At 48.7% G+C, this 13,517-nt stretch overlaps 9 non-coding genes across 9 annotated transcripts; all 9 read left to right on the forward strand.

The window, feature by feature from the left end:
• Nucleotides 1-829: 829 nt before the first annotated feature.
• On the forward strand, nt 830-1,020 carry LOC142688285 (U2 spliceosomal RNA). Its single transcript, XR_012857427.1, has one exon. It is a non-coding gene; the product is annotated as a U2 spliceosomal RNA (small nuclear RNA).
• A 1,301-nt stretch (nt 1,021-2,321) lies between these two features.
• On the forward strand, nt 2,322-2,512 carry LOC142688286 (U2 spliceosomal RNA). The gene has a single exon (XR_012857428.1). It is a non-coding gene; the product is annotated as a U2 spliceosomal RNA (small nuclear RNA).
• A 1,301-nt stretch (nt 2,513-3,813) lies between these two features.
• On the forward strand, nt 3,814-4,004 carry LOC142688287 (U2 spliceosomal RNA). The gene has a single exon (XR_012857429.1). It is a non-coding gene; the product is annotated as a U2 spliceosomal RNA (small nuclear RNA).
• Nucleotides 4,005-5,305: 1,301 nt separating this feature from the next.
• Nucleotides 5,306-5,496, forward strand: LOC142688288 (U2 spliceosomal RNA). The gene has a single exon (XR_012857430.1). It is a non-coding gene; the product is annotated as a U2 spliceosomal RNA (small nuclear RNA).
• Nucleotides 5,497-6,797: 1,301 nt separating this feature from the next.
• Nucleotides 6,798-6,988, forward strand: LOC142688289 (U2 spliceosomal RNA). The gene has a single exon (XR_012857431.1). It is a non-coding gene; the product is annotated as a U2 spliceosomal RNA (small nuclear RNA).
• Nucleotides 6,989-8,289: 1,301 nt separating this feature from the next.
• Nucleotides 8,290-8,480, forward strand: LOC142688290 (U2 spliceosomal RNA). Its single transcript, XR_012857432.1, has one exon. It is a non-coding gene; the product is annotated as a U2 spliceosomal RNA (small nuclear RNA).
• A 1,305-nt stretch (nt 8,481-9,785) lies between these two features.
• Nucleotides 9,786-9,976, forward strand: LOC142688291 (U2 spliceosomal RNA). Its single transcript, XR_012857433.1, has one exon. It is a non-coding gene; the product is annotated as a U2 spliceosomal RNA (small nuclear RNA).
• Nucleotides 9,977-11,277: 1,301 nt separating this feature from the next.
• On the forward strand, nt 11,278-11,468 carry LOC142688292 (U2 spliceosomal RNA). The gene has a single exon (XR_012857434.1). It is a non-coding gene; the product is annotated as a U2 spliceosomal RNA (small nuclear RNA).
• Nucleotides 11,469-12,769: 1,301 nt separating this feature from the next.
• LOC142688293 (U2 spliceosomal RNA) lies at nt 12,770-12,960 on the forward strand. The gene has a single exon (XR_012857435.1). It is a non-coding gene; the product is annotated as a U2 spliceosomal RNA (small nuclear RNA).
• The last annotated feature ends 557 nt before the right edge of the window (nt 12,961-13,517 follow it).

Here is a 13,517-nt window from a genome sequence, read left to right on the forward strand (position 1 = left end):
ATGTACTGTCGTCCCTACATTTCAAGAAGAAGTAAGAATTGCAGTTGCAACAAAGCCTTGCTTGCCTACAAAGAGAGCAGCAATTTGGATTTGTTACTATGTTACCTAGAAGAATAACAAACTGTGCAAGGATGGAGGTTGTAGGAGCAAAGAGAAGTTGTCTGTAAAGTTGGTGGATGCTTATTTTCCATTTTGCAGTCCCTTGTCTCCCTCTTGTGGCCTCCTGGAGGCAAATAAATGTGCAAAAAAAAGACAGCCTGGCGGCCGGCTGTTGCAGTGTTGCCCTCTCAGGCAACACTGAGTGACTGACTGAGCCGCACCGTCTTATATAAAGTTCAGACGGAACTTTGCACGTGTCATAGTGGAGCCCTCAGGATTCCAGAGCCAGCTTTCTGACATCATAATGGGGCCTGCCTCAGAGATAAAAGCCTGGGCCCAGGCAGTGTTGGTCAGTGCTGCTCAGCAGGCAGCACCGGACTGGACTGGATTAAAGCTGATACAAGGTGTGAAGGAACAAGGGGTGGCTGTGGGCATGCACTTGCTGCCGCTGCCAGTGTTTATCTGCATGGCAGGAGGGCATTTGGGCGTTGCCAGGAAGGCGTTTTTATGTAGATTCCTCCTCTTTCAGCACTGCATTGTGGTGCAAGCAAAAGAAGCAAATCCTGTGTAGCTTCCTCTCCGGCCTTTATTCACCTCCCGCTTAGTAGCTGTAAATGTGTGTGAGCCTGCAGGGCCCCATGGAATTGCCTAGGAGTAGGCTGAATCAATCGCTGCAAGGGGTGAACAGCAGTATGGGACAGGCTCGGGCAAGGCAAGGGCCGCTCGGGTTATCGCTTCTCGGCCTTTTGGCTAAGATCAAGTGTAGTATCTGTTCTTATCAGTTTAATATCTGATACGTCCCCTATCTGGGGACCATATATTAAATGGATTTTTAGAACAGGGAGATGGAAATAGAGCTTGCTCTGTCCACTCCACGCATTGACCTGGTATTGCAGTATTTCCAGGACCGGTGCACCCTTCCCTTATGTGTTGACTAAAATCAGATTCCAAAAGTGCTATTTGTGTTTGCTATTGTTTTTGTCTTTCTGATGGGATCTCCCCTTTTAATCCCATTATTTCAACACCTGTTGGACAATGCATTTGTACAGTCATGTGTGATAATGAGCTCATTTATTAAATGCAATTAATTAATACATTGCCACCTCTTGTTGTGTGTGTGTCTTCTGTGTTTCTGTGTTTCCGGCATTTCACATTGGAACAGCTCATTCACCTTCCTTGTCTTCTCTCCGCCCTCCCTCCTAGGTAGGTTAAAGAGCTGCACCTGAGCCAGCCACTGATTGATGCAGCACCACAGTCAAATAGCGGAGTGGAGTAGGGGAACAGCAAACAGCCATTAAAGCCGCCCGCCCGCCCGCCCGCCCGCCTGCCTGCCTGCCTGCCTGCCTGCCCGCCACAATGGACCTACCTGTGTACACTACATGGATGTGATGGAATGTACTGTCGTCCCTACATTTCAAGAAGAAGTAAGAATTGCAGTTGCAACAAAGCCTTGCTTGCCTACAAAGAGAGCAGCAATTTGGATTTGTTACTATGTTACCTAGAAGAATAACAAACTGTGCAAGGATGGAGGTTGTAGGAGCAAAGAGAAGTTGTCTGTAAAGTTGGTGGATGCTTATTTTCCATTTTGCAGTCCCTTGTCTCCCTCTTGTGGCCTCCTGGAGGCAAATAAATGTGCAAAAAAAAGACAGCCTGGCGGCCGGCTGTTGCAGTGTTGCCCTCTCAGGCAACACTGAGTGACTGACTGAGCCGCACCGTCTTATATAAAGTTCAGACGGAACTTTGCACGTGTCATAGTGGAGCCCTCAGGATTCCAGAGCCAGCTTTCTGACATCATAATGGGGCCTGCCTCAGAGATAAAAGCCTGGGCCCAGGCAGTGTTGGTCAGTGCTGCTCAGCAGGCAGCACCGGACTGGACTGGATTAAAGCTGATACAAGGTGTGAAGGAACAAGGGGTGGCTGTGGGCATGCACTTGCTGCCGCTGCCAGTGTTTATCTGCATGGCAGGAGGGCATTTGGGCGTTGCCAGGAAGGCGTTTTTATGTAGATTCCTCCTCTTTCAGCACTGCATTGTGGTGCAAGCAAAAGAAGCAAATCCTGTGTAGCTTCCTCTCCGGCCTTTATTCACCTCCCGCTTAGTAGCTGTAAATGTGTGTGAGCCTGCAGGGCCCCATGGAATTGCCTAGGAGTAGGCTGAATCAATCGCTGCAAGGGGTGAACAGCAGTATGGGACAGGCTCGGGCAAGGCAAGGGCCGCTCGGGTTATCGCTTCTCGGCCTTTTGGCTAAGATCAAGTGTAGTATCTGTTCTTATCAGTTTAATATCTGATACGTCCCCTATCTGGGGACCATATATTAAATGGATTTTTAGAACAGGGAGATGGAAATAGAGCTTGCTCTGTCCACTCCACGCATTGACCTGGTATTGCAGTATTTCCAGGACCGGTGCACCCTTCCCTTATGTGTTGACTAAAATCAGATTCCAAAAGTGCTATTTGTGTTTGCTATTGTTTTTGTCTTTCTGATGGGATCTCCCCTTTTAATCCCATTATTTCAACACCTGTTGGACAATGCATTTGTACAGTCATGTGTGATAATGAGCTCATTTATTAAATGCAATTAATTAATACATTGCCACCTCTTGTTGTGTGTGTGTCTTCTGTGTTTCTGTGTTTCCGGCATTTCACATTGGAACAGCTCATTCACCTTCCTTGTCTTCTCTCCGCCCTCCCTCCTAGGTAGGTTAAAGAGCTGCACCTGAGCCAGCCACTGATTGATGCAGCACCACAGTCAAATAGCGGAGTGGAGTAGGGGAACAGCAAACAGCCATTAAAGCCGCCCGCCCGCCCGCCCGCCCGCCTGCCTGCCTGCCTGCCTGCCTGCCCGCCACAATGGACCTACCTGTGTACACTACATGGATGTGATGGAATGTACTGTCGTCCCTACATTTCAAGAAGAAGTAAGAATTGCAGTTGCAACAAAGCCTTGCTTGCCTACAAAGAGAGCAGCAATTTGGATTTGTTACTATGTTACCTAGAAGAATAACAAACTGTGCAAGGATGGAGGTTGTAGGAGCAAAGAGAAGTTGTCTGTAAAGTTGGTGGATGCTTATTTTCCATTTTGCAGTCCCTTGTCTCCCTCTTGTGGCCTCCTGGAGGCAAATAAATGTGCAAAAAAAAGACAGCCTGGCGGCCGGCTGTTGCAGTGTTGCCCTCTCAGGCAACACTGAGTGACTGACTGAGCCGCACCGTCTTATATAAAGTTCAGACGGAACTTTGCACGTGTCATAGTGGAGCCCTCAGGATTCCAGAGCCAGCTTTCTGACATCATAATGGGGCCTGCCTCAGAGATAAAAGCCTGGGCCCAGGCAGTGTTGGTCAGTGCTGCTCAGCAGGCAGCACCGGACTGGACTGGATTAAAGCTGATACAAGGTGTGAAGGAACAAGGGGTGGCTGTGGGCATGCACTTGCTGCCGCTGCCAGTGTTTATCTGCATGGCAGGAGGGCATTTGGGCGTTGCCAGGAAGGCGTTTTTATGTAGATTCCTCCTCTTTCAGCACTGCATTGTGGTGCAAGCAAAAGAAGCAAATCCTGTGTAGCTTCCTCTCCGGCCTTTATTCACCTCCCGCTTAGTAGCTGTAAATGTGTGTGAGCCTGCAGGGCCCCATGGAATTGCCTAGGAGTAGGCTGAATCAATCGCTGCAAGGGGTGAACAGCAGTATGGGACAGGCTCGGGCAAGGCAAGGGCCGCTCGGGTTATCGCTTCTCGGCCTTTTGGCTAAGATCAAGTGTAGTATCTGTTCTTATCAGTTTAATATCTGATACGTCCCCTATCTGGGGACCATATATTAAATGGATTTTTAGAACAGGGAGATGGAAATAGAGCTTGCTCTGTCCACTCCACGCATTGACCTGGTATTGCAGTATTTCCAGGACCGGTGCACCCTTCCCTTATGTGTTGACTAAAATCAGATTCCAAAAGTGCTATTTGTGTTTGCTATTGTTTTTGTCTTTCTGATGGGATCTCCCCTTTTAATCCCATTATTTCAACACCTGTTGGACAATGCATTTGTACAGTCATGTGTGATAATGAGCTCATTTATTAAATGCAATTAATTAATACATTGCCACCTCTTGTTGTGTGTGTGTCTTCTGTGTTTCTGTGTTTCCGGCATTTCACATTGGAACAGCTCATTCACCTTCCTTGTCTTCTCTCCGCCCTCCCTCCTAGGTAGGTTAAAGAGCTGCACCTGAGCCAGCCACTGATTGATGCAGCACCACAGTCAAATAGCGGAGTGGAGTAGGGGAACAGCAAACAGCCATTAAAGCCGCCCGCCCGCCCGCCCGCCCGCCTGCCTGCCTGCCTGCCTGCCTGCCCGCCACAATGGACCTACCTGTGTACACTACATGGATGTGATGGAATGTACTGTCGTCCCTACATTTCAAGAAGAAGTAAGAATTGCAGTTGCAACAAAGCCTTGCTTGCCTACAAAGAGAGCAGCAATTTGGATTTGTTACTATGTTACCTAGAAGAATAACAAACTGTGCAAGGATGGAGGTTGTAGGAGCAAAGAGAAGTTGTCTGTAAAGTTGGTGGATGCTTATTTTCCATTTTGCAGTCCCTTGTCTCCCTCTTGTGGCCTCCTGGAGGCAAATAAATGTGCAAAAAAAAGACAGCCTGGCGGCCGGCTGTTGCAGTGTTGCCCTCTCAGGCAACACTGAGTGACTGACTGAGCCGCACCGTCTTATATAAAGTTCAGACGGAACTTTGCACGTGTCATAGTGGAGCCCTCAGGATTCCAGAGCCAGCTTTCTGACATCATAATGGGGCCTGCCTCAGAGATAAAAGCCTGGGCCCAGGCAGTGTTGGTCAGTGCTGCTCAGCAGGCAGCACCGGACTGGACTGGATTAAAGCTGATACAAGGTGTGAAGGAACAAGGGGTGGCTGTGGGCATGCACTTGCTGCCGCTGCCAGTGTTTATCTGCATGGCAGGAGGGCATTTGGGCGTTGCCAGGAAGGCGTTTTTATGTAGATTCCTCCTCTTTCAGCACTGCATTGTGGTGCAAGCAAAAGAAGCAAATCCTGTGTAGCTTCCTCTCCGGCCTTTATTCACCTCCCGCTTAGTAGCTGTAAATGTGTGTGAGCCTGCAGGGCCCCATGGAATTGCCTAGGAGTAGGCTGAATCAATCGCTGCAAGGGGTGAACAGCAGTATGGGACAGGCTCGGGCAAGGCAAGGGCCGCTCGGGTTATCGCTTCTCGGCCTTTTGGCTAAGATCAAGTGTAGTATCTGTTCTTATCAGTTTAATATCTGATACGTCCCCTATCTGGGGACCATATATTAAATGGATTTTTAGAACAGGGAGATGGAAATAGAGCTTGCTCTGTCCACTCCACGCATTGACCTGGTATTGCAGTATTTCCAGGACCGGTGCACCCTTCCCTTATGTGTTGACTAAAATCAGATTCCAAAAGTGCTATTTGTGTTTGCTATTGTTTTTGTCTTTCTGATGGGATCTCCCCTTTTAATCCCATTATTTCAACACCTGTTGGACAATGCATTTGTACAGTCATGTGTGATAATGAGCTCATTTATTAAATGCAATTAATTAATACATTGCCACCTCTTGTTGTGTGTGTGTCTTCTGTGTTTCTGTGTTTCCGGCATTTCACATTGGAACAGCTCATTCACCTTCCTTGTCTTCTCTCCGCCCTCCCTCCTAGGTAGGTTAAAGAGCTGCACCTGAGCCAGCCACTGATTGATGCAGCACCACAGTCAAATAGCGGAGTGGAGTAGGGGAACAGCAAACAGCCATTAAAGCCGCCCGCCCGCCCGCCCGCCCGCCTGCCTGCCTGCCTGCCTGCCTGCCCGCCACAATGGACCTACCTGTGTACACTACATGGATGTGATGGAATGTACTGTCGTCCCTACATTTCAAGAAGAAGTAAGAATTGCAGTTGCAACAAAGCCTTGCTTGCCTACAAAGAGAGCAGCAATTTGGATTTGTTACTATGTTACCTAGAAGAATAACAAACTGTGCAAGGATGGAGGTTGTAGGAGCAAAGAGAAGTTGTCTGTAAAGTTGGTGGATGCTTATTTTCCATTTTGCAGTCCCTTGTCTCCCTCTTGTGGCCTCCTGGAGGCAAATAAATGTGCAAAAAAAAGACAGCCTGGCGGCCGGCTGTTGCAGTGTTGCCCTCTCAGGCAACACTGAGTGACTGACTGAGCCGCACCGTCTTATATAAAGTTCAGACGGAACTTTGCACGTGTCATAGTGGAGCCCTCAGGATTCCAGAGCCAGCTTTCTGACATCATAATGGGGCCTGCCTCAGAGATAAAAGCCTGGGCCCAGGCAGTGTTGGTCAGTGCTGCTCAGCAGGCAGCACCGGACTGGACTGGATTAAAGCTGATACAAGGTGTGAAGGAACAAGGGGTGGCTGTGGGCATGCACTTGCTGCCGCTGCCAGTGTTTATCTGCATGGCAGGAGGGCATTTGGGCGTTGCCAGGAAGGCGTTTTTATGTAGATTCCTCCTCTTTCAGCACTGCATTGTGGTGCAAGCAAAAGAAGCAAATCCTGTGTAGCTTCCTCTCCGGCCTTTATTCACCTCCCGCTTAGTAGCTGTAAATGTGTGTGAGCCTGCAGGGCCCCATGGAATTGCCTAGGAGTAGGCTGAATCAATCGCTGCAAGGGGTGAACAGCAGTATGGGACAGGCTCGGGCAAGGCAAGGGCCGCTCGGGTTATCGCTTCTCGGCCTTTTGGCTAAGATCAAGTGTAGTATCTGTTCTTATCAGTTTAATATCTGATACGTCCCCTATCTGGGGACCATATATTAAATGGATTTTTAGAACAGGGAGATGGAAATAGAGCTTGCTCTGTCCACTCCACGCATTGACCTGGTATTGCAGTATTTCCAGGACCGGTGCACCCTTCCCTTATGTGTTGACTAAAATCAGATTCCAAAAGTGCTATTTGTGTTTGCTATTGTTTTTGTCTTTCTGATGGGATCTCCCCTTTTAATCCCATTATTTCAACACCTGTTGGACAATGCATTTGTACAGTCATGTGTGATAATGAGCTCATTTATTAAATGCAATTAATTAATACATTGCCACCTCTTGTTGTGTGTGTGTCTTCTGTGTTTCTGTGTTTCCGGCATTTCACATTGGAACAGCTCATTCACCTTCCTTGTCTTCTCTCCGCCCTCCCTCCTAGGTAGGTTAAAGAGCTGCACCTGAGCCAGCCACTGATTGATGCAGCACCACAGTCAAATAGCGGAGTGGAGTAGGGGAACAGCAAACAGCCATTAAAGCCGCCCGCCCGCCCGCCCGCCCGCCTGCCTGCCTGCCTGCCTGCCTGCCCGCCACAATGGACCTACCTGTGTACACTACATGGATGTGATGGAATGTACTGTCGTCCCTACATTTCAAGAAGAAGTAAGAATTGCAGTTGCAACAAAGCCTTGCTTGCCTACAAAGAGAGCAGCAATTTGGATTTGTTACTATGTTACCTAGAAGAATAACAAACTGTGCAAGGATGGAGGTTGTAGGAGCAAAGAGAAGTTGTCTGTAAAGTTGGTGGATGCTTATTTTCCATTTTGCAGTCCCTTGTCTCCCTCTTGTGGCCTCCTGGAGGCAAATAAATGTGCAAAAAAAAGACAGCCTGGCGGCCGGCTGTTGCAGTGTTGCCCTCTCAGGCAACACTGAGTGACTGACTGAGCCGCACCGTCTTATATAAAGTTCAGACGGAACTTTGCACGTGTCATAGTGGAGCCCTCAGGATTCCAGAGCCAGCTTTCTGACATCATAATGGGGCCTGCCTCAGAGATAAAAGCCTGGGCCCAGGCAGTGTTGGTCAGTGCTGCTCAGCAGGCAGCACCGGACTGGACTGGATTAAAGCTGATACAAGGTGTGAAGGAACAAGGGGTGGCTGTGGGCATGCACTTGCTGCCGCTGCCAGTGTTTATCTGCATGGCAGGAGGGCATTTGGGCGTTGCCAGGAAGGCGTTTTTATGTAGATTCCTCCTCTTTCAGCACTGCATTGTGGTGCAAGCAAAAGAAGCAAATCCTGTGTAGCTTCCTCTCCGGCCTTTATTCACCTCCCGCTTAGTAGCTGTAAATGTGTGTGAGCCTGCAGGGCCCCATGGAATTGCCTAGGAGTAGGCTGAATCAATCGCTGCAAGGGGTGAACAGCAGTATGGGACAGGCTCGGGCAAGGCAAGGGCCGCTCGGGTTATCGCTTCTCGGCCTTTTGGCTAAGATCAAGTGTAGTATCTGTTCTTATCAGTTTAATATCTGATACGTCCCCTATCTGGGGACCATATATTAAATGGATTTTTAGAACAGGGAGATGGAAATAGAGCTTGCTCTGTCCACTCCACGCATTGACCTGGTATTGCAGTATTTCCAGGACCGGTGCACCCTTCCCTTATGTGTTGACTAAAATCAGATTCCAAAAGTGCTATTTGTGTTTGCTATTGTTTTTGTCTTTCTGATGGGATCTCCCCTTTTAATCCCATTATTTCAACACCTGTTGGACAATGCATTTGTACAGTCATGTGTGATAATGAGCTCATTTATTAAATGCAATTAATTAATACATTGCCACCTCTTGTTGTGTGTGTGTCTTCTGTGTTTCTGTGTTTCCGGCATTTCACATTGGAACAGCTCATTCACCTTCCTTGTCTTCTCTCCGCCCTCCCTCCTAGGTAGGTTAAAGAGCTGCACCTGAGCCAGCCACTGATTGATGCAGCACCACAGTCAAATAGCGGAGTGGAGTAGGGGAACAGCAAACAGCCATTAAAGCCGCCCGCCCGCCCGCCCGCCCGCCTGCCTGCCTGCCTGCCTGCCTGCCTGCCCGCCACAATGGACCTACCTGTGTACACTACATGGATGTGATGGAATGTACTGTCGTCCCTACATTTCAAGAAGAAGTAAGAATTGCAGTTGCAACAAAGCCTTGCTTGCCTACAAAGAGAGCAGCAATTTGGATTTGTTACTATGTTACCTAGAAGAATAACAAACTGTGCAAGGATGGAGGTTGTAGGAGCAAAGAGAAGTTGTCTGTAAAGTTGGTGGATGCTTATTTTCCATTTTGCAGTCCCTTGTCTCCCTCTTGTGGCCTCCTGGAGGCAAATAAATGTGCAAAAAAAAGACAGCCTGGCGGCCGGCTGTTGCAGTGTTGCCCTCTCAGGCAACACTGAGTGACTGACTGAGCCGCACCGTCTTATATAAAGTTCAGACGGAACTTTGCACGTGTCATAGTGGAGCCCTCAGGATTCCAGAGCCAGCTTTCTGACATCATAATGGGGCCTGCCTCAGAGATAAAAGCCTGGGCCCAGGCAGTGTTGGTCAGTGCTGCTCAGCAGGCAGCACCGGACTGGACTGGATTAAAGCTGATACAAGGTGTGAAGGAACAAGGGGTGGCTGTGGGCATGCACTTGCTGCCGCTGCCAGTGTTTATCTGCATGGCAGGAGGGCATTTGGGCGTTGCCAGGAAGGCGTTTTTATGTAGATTCCTCCTCTTTCAGCACTGCATTGTGGTGCAAGCAAAAGAAGCAAATCCTGTGTAGCTTCCTCTCCGGCCTTTATTCACCTCCCGCTTAGTAGCTGTAAATGTGTGTGAGCCTGCAGGGCCCCATGGAATTGCCTAGGAGTAGGCTGAATCAATCGCTGCAAGGGGTGAACAGCAGTATGGGACAGGCTCGGGCAAGGCAAGGGCCGCTCGGGTTATCGCTTCTCGGCCTTTTGGCTAAGATCAAGTGTAGTATCTGTTCTTATCAGTTTAATATCTGATACGTCCCCTATCTGGGGACCATATATTAAATGGATTTTTAGAACAGGGAGATGGAAATAGAGCTTGCTCTGTCCACTCCACGCATTGACCTGGTATTGCAGTATTTCCAGGACCGGTGCACCCTTCCCTTATGTGTTGACTAAAATCAGATTCCAAAAGTGCTATTTGTGTTTGCTATTGTTTTTGTCTTTCTGATGGGATCTCCCCTTTTAATCCCATTATTTCAACACCTGTTGGACAATGCATTTGTACAGTCATGTGTGATAATGAGCTCATTTATTAAATGCAATTAATTAATACATTGCCACCTCTTGTTGTGTGTGTGTCTTCTGTGTTTCTGTGTTTCCGGCATTTCACATTGGAACAGCTCATTCACCTTCCTTGTCTTCTCTCCGCCCTCCCTCCTAGGTAGGTTAAAGAGCTGCACCTGAGCCAGCCACTGATTGATGCAGCACCACAGTCAAATAGCGGAGTGGAGTAGGGGAACAGCAAACAGCCATTAAAGCCGCCCGCCCGCCCGCCCGCCCGCCTGCCTGCCTGCCTGCCTGCCTGCCCGCCACAATGGACCTACCTGTGTACACTACATGGATGTGATGGAATGTACTGTCGTCCCTACATTTCAAGAAGAAGTAAGAATTGCAGTTGCAACAAAGCCTTGCTTGCCTACAAAGAGAGCAGCAATTTGGATTTGTTACTATGTTACCTAGAAGAATAACAAACTGTGCAAGGATGGAGGTTGTAGGAGCAAAGAGAAGTTGTCTGTAAAGTTGGTGGATGCTTATTTTCCATTTTGCAGTCCCTTGTCTCCCTCTTGTGGCCTCCTGGAGGCAAATAAATGTGCAAAAAAAAGACAGCCTGGCGGCCGGCTGTTGCAGTGTTGCCCTCTCAGGCAACACTGAGTGACTGACTGAGCCGCACCGTCTTATATAAAGTTCAGACGGAACTTTGCACGTGTCATAGTGGAGCCCTCAGGATTCCAGAGCCAGCTTTCTGACATCATAATGGGGCCTGCCTCAGAGATAAAAGCCTGGGCCCAGGCAGTGTTGGTCAGTGCTGCTCAGCAGGCAGCACCGGACTGGACTGGATTAAAGCTGATACAAGGTGTGAAGGAACAAGGGGTGGCTGTGGGCATGCACTTGCTGCCGCTGCCAGTGTTTATCTGCATGGCAGGAGGGCATTTGGGCGTTGCCAGGAAGGCGTTTTTATGTAGATTCCTCCTCTTTCAGCACTGCATTGTGGTGCAAGCAAAAGAAGCAAATCCTGTGTAGCTTCCTCTCCGGCCTTTATTCACCTCCCGCTTAGTAGCTGTAAATGTGTGTGAGCCTGCAGGGCCCCATGGAATTGCCTAGGAGTAGGCTGAATCAATCGCTGCAAGGGGTGAACAGCAGTATGGGACAGGCTCGGGCAAGGCAAGGGCCGCTCGGGTTATCGCTTCTCGGCCTTTTGGCTAAGATCAAGTGTAGTATCTGTTCTTATCAGTTTAATATCTGATACGTCCCCTATCTGGGGACCATATATTAAATGGATTTTTAGAACAGGGAGATGGAAATAGAGCTTGCTCTGTCCACTCCACGCATTGACCTGGTATTGCAGTATTTCCAGGACCGGTGCACCCTTCCCTTATGTGTTGACTAAAATCAGATTCCAAAAGTGCTATTTGTGTTTGCTATTGTTTTTGTCTTTCTGATGGGATCTCCCCTTTTAATCCCATTATTTCAACACCTGTTGGACAATGCATTTGTACAGTCATGTGTGATAATGAGCTCATTTATTAAATGCAATTAATTAATACATTGCCACCTCTTGTTGTGTGTGTGTCTTCTGTGTTTCTGTGTTTCCGGCATTTCACATTGGAACAGCTCATTCACCTTCCTTGTCTTCTCTCCGCCCTCCCTCCTAGGTAGGTTAAAGAGCTGCACCTGAGCCAGCCACTGATTGATGCAGCACCACAGTCAAATAGCGGAGTGGAGTAGGGGAACAGCAAACAGCCATTAAAGCCGCCCGCCCGCCCGCCCGCCCGCCTGCCTGCCTGCCTGCCTGCCTGCCCGCCACAATGGACCTACCTGTGTACACTACATGGATGTGATGGAATGTACTGTCGTCCCTACATTTCAAGAAGAAGTAAGAATTGCAGTTGCAACAAAGCCTTGCTTGCCTACAAAGAGAGCAGCAATTTGGATTTGTTACTATGTTACCTAGAAGAATAACAAACTGTGCAAGGATGGAGGTTGTAGGAGCAAAGAGAAGTTGTCTGTAAAGTTGGTGGATGCTTATTTTCCATTTTGCAGTCCCTTGTCTCCCTCTTGTGGCCTCCTGGAGGCAAATAAATGTGCAAAAAAAAGACAGCCTGGCGGCCGGCTGTTGCAGTGTTGCCCTCTCAGGCAACACTGAGTGACTGACTGAGCCGCACCGTCTTATATAAAGTTCAGACGGAACTTTGCACGTGTCATAGTGGAGCCCTCAGGATTCCAGAGCCAGCTTTCTGACATCATAATGGGGCCTGCCTCAGAGATAAAAGCCTGGGCCCAGGCAGTGTTGGTCAGTGCTGCTCAGCAGGCAGCACCGGACTGGACTGGATTAAAGCTGATACAAGGTGTGAAGGAACAAGGGGTGGCTGTGGGCATGCACTTGCTGCCGCTGCCAGTGTTTATCTGCATGGCAGGAGGGCATTTGGGCGTTGCCAGGAAGGCGTTTTTATGTAGATTCCTCCTCTTTCAGCACTGCATTGTGGTGCAAGCAAAAGAAGCAAATCCTGTGTAGCTTCCTCTCCGGCCTTTATTCACCTCCCGCTTAGTAGCTGTAAATGTGTGTGAGCCTGCAGGGCCCCATGGAATTGCCTAGGAGTAGGCTGAATCAATCGCTGCAAGGGGTGAACAGCAGTATGGGACAGGCTCGGGCAAGGCAAGGGCCGCTCGGGTTATCGCTTCTCGGCCTTTTGGCTAAGATCAAGTGTAGTATCTGTTCTTATCAGTTTAATATCTGATACGTCCCCTATCTGGGGACCATATATTAAATGGATTTTTAGAACAGGGAGATGGAAATAGAGCTTGCTCTGTCCACTCCACGCATTGACCTGGTATTGCAGTATTTCCAGGACCGGTGCACCCTTCCCTTATGTGTTGACTAAAATCAGATTCCAAAAGTGCTATTTGTGTTTGCTATTGTTTTTGTCTTTCTGATGGGATCTCCCCTTTTAATCCCATTATTTCAACACCTGTTGGACAATGCATTTGTACAGTCATGTGTGATAATGAGCTCATTTATTAAATGCAATTAATTAATACATTGCCACCTCTTGTTGTGTGTGTGTCTTCTGTGTTTCTGTGTTTCCGGCATTTCACATTGGAACAGCTCATTCACCTTCCTTGTCTTCTCTCCGCCCTCCCTCCTAGGTAGGTTAAAGAGCTGCACCTGAGCCAGCCACTGATTGATGCAGCACCACAGTCAAATAGCGGAGTGGAGTAGGGGAACAGCAAACAGCCATTAAAGCCGCCCGCCCGCCCGCCCGCCCGCCTGCCTGCCTGCCTGCCTGCCTGCCCGCCACAATGGACCTACCTGTGTACACTACATGGATGTGATGGAATGTACTGTCGTCCCTACATTTCAAGAAGAAGTAAGAATTGCAGTTGCAACAAAGCCTTGCTTGCCTACAAAGAGAGCAGCAATT

This window comes from Rhinoderma darwinii, assembly GCF_050947455.1.
Source record: "Rhinoderma darwinii isolate aRhiDar2 chromosome 5 unlocalized genomic scaffold, aRhiDar2.hap1 SUPER_5_unloc_25, whole genome shotgun sequence".
Taxonomy (NCBI): domain Eukaryota; kingdom Metazoa; phylum Chordata; class Amphibia; order Anura; family Rhinodermatidae; genus Rhinoderma; species Rhinoderma darwinii.